The sequence below is a fragment of the Prionailurus bengalensis genome, chromosome E2 (genome assembly GCF_016509475.1).
Source record: "Prionailurus bengalensis isolate Pbe53 chromosome E2, Fcat_Pben_1.1_paternal_pri, whole genome shotgun sequence".
NCBI lineage: Eukaryota > Metazoa > Chordata > Mammalia > Carnivora > Felidae > Prionailurus > Prionailurus bengalensis.
The window spans coordinates 26597200-26603203 of NC_057352.1; the positions used below are offsets into that span (position 1 = coordinate 26597200).

At 36.8% G+C, this 6004-nt stretch overlaps 1 pseudogene; it reads left to right on the forward strand.

Annotated features, from left to right (window-relative positions):
• Window positions 1–5144: 5144 nt before the first annotated feature.
• On the forward strand, window positions 5145–5752 carry LOC122495103 (annotated as a pseudogene).
• The last annotated feature ends 252 nt before the right edge of the window (window positions 5753–6004 follow it).

Sequence of the window (6004 nt, forward strand, 5' to 3'; positions counted from 1 at the left end):
AGGAAATGATTTTAAGTAAACACAGAAGGTTATATAACATTCAAACCTATCAAGAGAAAGTTATTTTCCTTTCTAATTTCTTTCACTCTTTTATGGCAGAATAAAGTATCTGTTTATAATTATGTCCTTTTTAAAATGTTTATTTTGAGAGACAGTGCACACATGCATGAGTGAGCAGGGGAGGGGCAGAGAGAGAGGGAGAGAACCCAAGCAGGCTGCTCGATCTCACATGAGATCTCACCTGAGCTGGAATGAAGAGTCCTATGCTCTTATTGAGCCACCCAGGCACCCCTAATAAGCATGTCCTTAATACCAAACACTTGTTAATCTCCATTTAAAAAAGAGAGTGGAGACTTCAGGCTCCCAGGCCTTAGCAGGCAACCCAATGTAGTATTTAACATTTTGTTTTCATTGTACTTATTTTATAGTCACTTTCTTTTTAAACTAAAATAATCTTTAATATGAACCAACCTCAAATGTACAGATAAGTTTAAGAAATTTACATAATATTTTTTCCCTATTGAAGAGTAAGTTGTTGACATGAAGCTCATCACCCCTGAATATTTGACTATAATTCCTACAAACAAGCACATTCTCTTCATGACCACAAATATAACCCTTAAAATTGGGAAGCTAATGCTGAGATGCAATTATTCTATAAGTCACAGCCCTCAATTAGATTTCACCAATTGCACCAAAAATAGACATCTTTTCTAGCAAAATAATCCAGTTTAAGTTCACTGTATTTAGTTGTCATATCTCTTTAGTTTTTTTTTTCAGTCTGAAACAGTTTGTCAGTCTTTCCTTGACTTTCATGATCTCAACACTTTCAAAGATCCCAGGTGAGTTATTTTGTAAAGTGTCCTTCAATTTGCATTTGTCTGACATTTCTTCATGATTAGATCCAGATTATGCATCTTTGGCAAAATATCACAGAGGTGATATATCGTTCCTCTCTGCATCCTCTCAGAGAGCACATGTGTTGATTTGTCCCATTACTGCTAATGTTAACTCTGATTACTTAATTAAGGTGATGTCTGCCAGTTTTTCCACTGTAAAGAAAGCTACTCTTTTATCTTTTATAATTTATACACTTTGTATAAATGTATTTTTTAGGGAGATACATTGATATTATGTAAATATCCTGTTCCTTGTTACATTTTAAGGACTAATTTTAGCATCCATTGATGTTTCTTGGATGAATTAATCATTACTCTGATGGTTATCAAACAGTGAATTTCTCATTCTGTTATTCTATGAACATTTCTGCTGAGAGAAAAAAAAAAAACTTTTTTTCTATCCATGAAATTATTTATGTCTGTGTATACTCATAAAATCCTATCTTATTCTATTGGCTCTAATCTCTTATAGATCATTATTTATTTTGGTATTCAAATTGTCTCAGGTTTGGTCAGTAAGAAGCTCTCCAGTATGTCCTTTCTCCTTTTGACATGTCCAATCATTCTCTGAGCACTTCCTTGCTTCCCTCCACAAGGTTCTCTAGGATCTTCAGCCATAGCCCTAGAATCAGCCATTTCCCTAAGGAGTTCTGGTTACTTTTAGTGGAGAATGGTATTTAGAAACCAAGGTCTGGGTATTATGTGTGCTCATTGGTATTGGGATGTCATTGTTCCCAAGCCCTCTCTGTTTGTTTGTTTGTTTACTTGTTTATTTTTAACTCTTCTATCTCTCTATCTCACTACTATCATAAGTTCATACTAAATTCAATCCAACACCTCAGGTTTCATTCCACTTTCTTCCCTTTTATATTTATAACTCCCTTCTCCAACAATGAGAAAACTGGCTCCCATTACCATCCATCTATTTCAATCTAATTCTTGGGCAACCCTCTTATATATAGCCAGTCTCCAATCATCATGACTGTCCCATGCACAGATGCCTTTTCACCCTACTTGGGCTTTGGCATCTTACACTGACTAATACCTCTTGTATCTCCATTACATGTATCCTTCTGACCCTGCTCAGGCTCCAACATCCTGCATTGGCTGCTGCTACCATCACCCCTCAATACACAGTTTTCTTCTTCATCTTTCCTGGACCTGACACCCTACCCCATGGTTGCCATCTTTACCTAGCTAGAGTTCTAAAACTCCATACTGTCTTACACAGTTGTCTTCTTCAATCTACTTGCTGCCCTACACCCTATCCATCTTACCTTACATGCACCTCTTTACCATGTATGGATAAATTCTTCACTCTTCCCAGGCTTTGACACATTGCATTGGGTCATCACCACCACTGCCTCCATGCATAGATTCTGGTATCCCATCCCATGTTGCATGGATGTTATCCTCTTGATATTTGTGACACTTCACAGTGGGCTGCTCCACAATCCACACAGACTTACTCTGCTTGGAACCACCTGCTGACTTTTGGACTGAATTTTTCAGGAAAGGAAGCAAAGAATAAAGGAAGCTAGAGTTATTTTCTGTTCATAGGTAATAATGATTTTTCATTTACAGAATATATATAATAAATTTTCTCTTTTTAAATGACTTTATTAAGAGCAGTTTTAGACTCACAGCAAAATTAAGTGGAAGGTACACAGATTTCCCATATATACCCTGCCCCACTACACATAACCACCCCTAATATTAAAATCCTTTGATGTAATAGTATATTTGTTATAATCAATGAACCTACATTAGCGCATTATCACCCAAAGTTCATAGTTTATGTGAGAGCTTTTTATTGGTGTTGTACATTCCTTGGGCTTTGACAAAAGTAAAATGACATGTATTCACCACTATAGTATCATCCAGAATAATTTTGCTTCCCTAGAAATCCTCTGTGTTCCACTTGCTCATCCCTCCCTTTCCCCCAACCCCTGGCAACCACTGATCTTTTTAGTGTCTCTATAGTTTTGCCTTTTTCAGGGTACCATATAGTTGGAATCATACACTATGTAGCTTTCCAGATTGGTTTCTTTCACTTAATAATATGAATTGAAGTTTCCTCAATATCTTTTCATGGCTTCATAAGATCACTTCTTTTTAGCACTGAATAATATTCAATTTTTTGAATGTACCAGTTTATTTATTCATTCACCTACTAAAGGACATCTTTCTTGCTTGCAAATATAGGCAATCATGAATAAATCTGCTATAAACATCTATGTGCAGGTTGTTATGTAAACATACATTTTCAAGTAATTTGTGTAAATACCAAAGAACTTGATTGCTGGATCTTATGGAAAGTGTATGTTTAGTAGTATAGGAGACTTCCAAAATGTCTTCCAAAGTGGCTGTACCATTTTGCTTTCCTACCAACAAAGAATGAGAGTTCCTGTTGATCCACATCTTCACCAGTATTTGTTGTCATCAGTGTTCTAGATTTGGCTATTCTGACAGGTGTATAGTGGAATTTCATTGTTTTACTTTGAATTTCCCTAATGACATATGATGTGGGGCATCTTTTCCTATGCTTACCTGCATCTGTGTATTTTCTTTGGTGAGGTATTTCTTTGGGTCTGTTTTCCATTATTTAATTGAGCACATTTTCTTATCATTGAGTTTTGAAGAATTCTTTATATTTTGACTAACAGGTATTTATAATCCTTTTGCAAATATTTTCTTCCATTCTGTGGCTTATATTCTCATTCTCCTTGACATTGTCTTTTGCAGAGCAGAAGTTTTTAATTATAATGAAATCCAGCTTATTATTTGTTTCTTTCACAGATTGTGCATTGATGTTATACTAAAAAGTCATTGCCAAAGCCAAAGTCATCTAGATTAGGAGAAAACTATGTTATCCTCTAGAAGTTTTATAGTTTTGAATCTTGCATTTAGGTATATGATCCATTTCGAATTAATTTTTGTGAAGGATGTAAGGTCTGTGTTTAGATTCAGTTCTTTGTATGTGAAGGTCCAGTTGTTCCAGCACCATTTGTTGAAAAGACCATCTTTTCTCCAATGCCTTTATACTTTTGTCAAAGATTAGTTAACAATATGTATATGAGTCTATTTCTGGACTCTCCATTCTGTTCCATTGATCTATTTGTCTATTTTTTCACTAATACCACACTGTCTTGATTATGTAGCCTTATAGTAAGTCTTGAGGTCAAGTAGTATCAGTTTTCTGACTTTGTTCTCCTTCAATATTGGGTTGGATATTTTTCTTTGATTTTGTTTTTGTCTTTCCATATAGAAAGAATCAGTTTGTTGATATCCAAAAACTGGTGGGGTTTTTATCGGGATTGTATTGACTCTATGGTTCAAGTTGGGAAGAACTGACACCTTGGCAATATCTTCTTATCCATGAACATGGAATATCTCTCCATTTATTTAGTTCTTTGAGTTCTTCTATCAGAGTTTGTAGTTTCTTTGTATATATCTTGCACATATTTTGTTAGATTTATCTTTAAATATGTTATTTGAGGGGGATGGGACACAGCGGGAGGTGGTGTGGGCAAGTGTCCTCCTTTTATGCGAGTGCTGGTGGCTTGGCAAGAAACTGAGGCCTGGAGTTTGAATAATTCATTCAAGGTTACCAAGCTGATAGAATGACAAAAACAGAATCACCAGCACTGGCTGAAGATTTCCTTCAGTAGAAGAGGTACCTTAACATGAGGAATCTTAAAGTTTTGACATGCACAGATGTTGAGCAGGGGTCAAATTTTTTCCTTGAGTTTTAAAATGCCCAGCCTAAAGAGTTTGAGAAGGAAATTTGTAATCAGGTGAATGTAGTATTAAAAGATGCAGAAGGTATCTTGGAAGATTTGCAATAACATAGAGGAGGTGGCCATGAAATACGAGATGCAATCCAGCATCCAGCAGATGAGAAGGCTTGAGGTGCAGTTGTTCCACTAGTACGCAAATTAAAGAAATTTGGGGCCCCTGGGTGGCTCAGTCGGTTGAGCATCCAACTTCGGCTCAGGTCATGATCTCGTGGTCTGTGAGTTCGAGCCCTGCATCGGGCTCTGTGCTGACAGTTCAGAGACTGGGGCCTGTTTCAGATTCTGTGTCTCCTGCTCTCTCTTGCCCCTCCCCCACTCATGCTCTGTGTCTCTCTCTGTCAAAAATAAACATTAAAAAATTTTTTTAAAGAAATTTTACGAATTTTCTTAGAGGTTAGAAGAAGCACTAAGAGATCTTTTGGGAGCCTTGACAACTACCCCATACTCTTCCACCCAGCATCTAGAGCGAGAGCAGGCTCTTGCTAAACAGTTTGCGGAGACTCTTCACACTCCGGTTGGACAAACTCAGGATGACAAATCCCTCCATACAGAATGATTTCTGTATTATAGAAGAACATTGAGTCTTATGAGGATTAATAATGTTGCAGCAAAAGGAGAAAATGAAGTAAATAATAAATGGCAAATCGACTGTCTTTGTTTTATGCTGGGGCAGCCTCAATGCTGAAAACCTTAAGTGATGCCACAACAAAATTTGTATCAGAAAATAAAAATTTACCAAAGAAAATACCACAGATTGTCTAAGCACCACGGCTAGTGTATGCAGAGTCACGCTCGAAACACAGAAGCAGATTTACAAACGAAGAGACGGTGTCATTCTGCTTGAGGGTAATGTTGGGTGTCATAATACTCTATGACACATACAATTTAGTGGGAGCATTTGCCAAAACTTCAAAAATTGATATGAAAGGTTGTATCAAAGTTCTTAAGGACCAATATCCCAATAGTGTAGGAAGTCTTCTAAATGCTCTCAGGTAAACAACAAAACATTTGAATGACGAGGCTATCTCCAAACAAATCGGATCCATGCTGCAATAGCAGCTCTGGGGCAGGCGCCTGCTGTGGATAGAAGACAGTATTCTGCAGTGGCTGAGAATGCAGTTTTTAGTGATTGCAATTTTGATCTCATGTACTTTACTCCTGCTTTTTATTTCTTTCTTCTATTCCTCTTCCCTCTTTTTAATCATGTTCTCATTCTCAAGACTTCTTTTCTGTGCCCAAATCAGTAACGTTATACTCTGAAGGGACATTGTCCTTTCAAATGGGCCATCTAAGGCAGTTAATTATGCA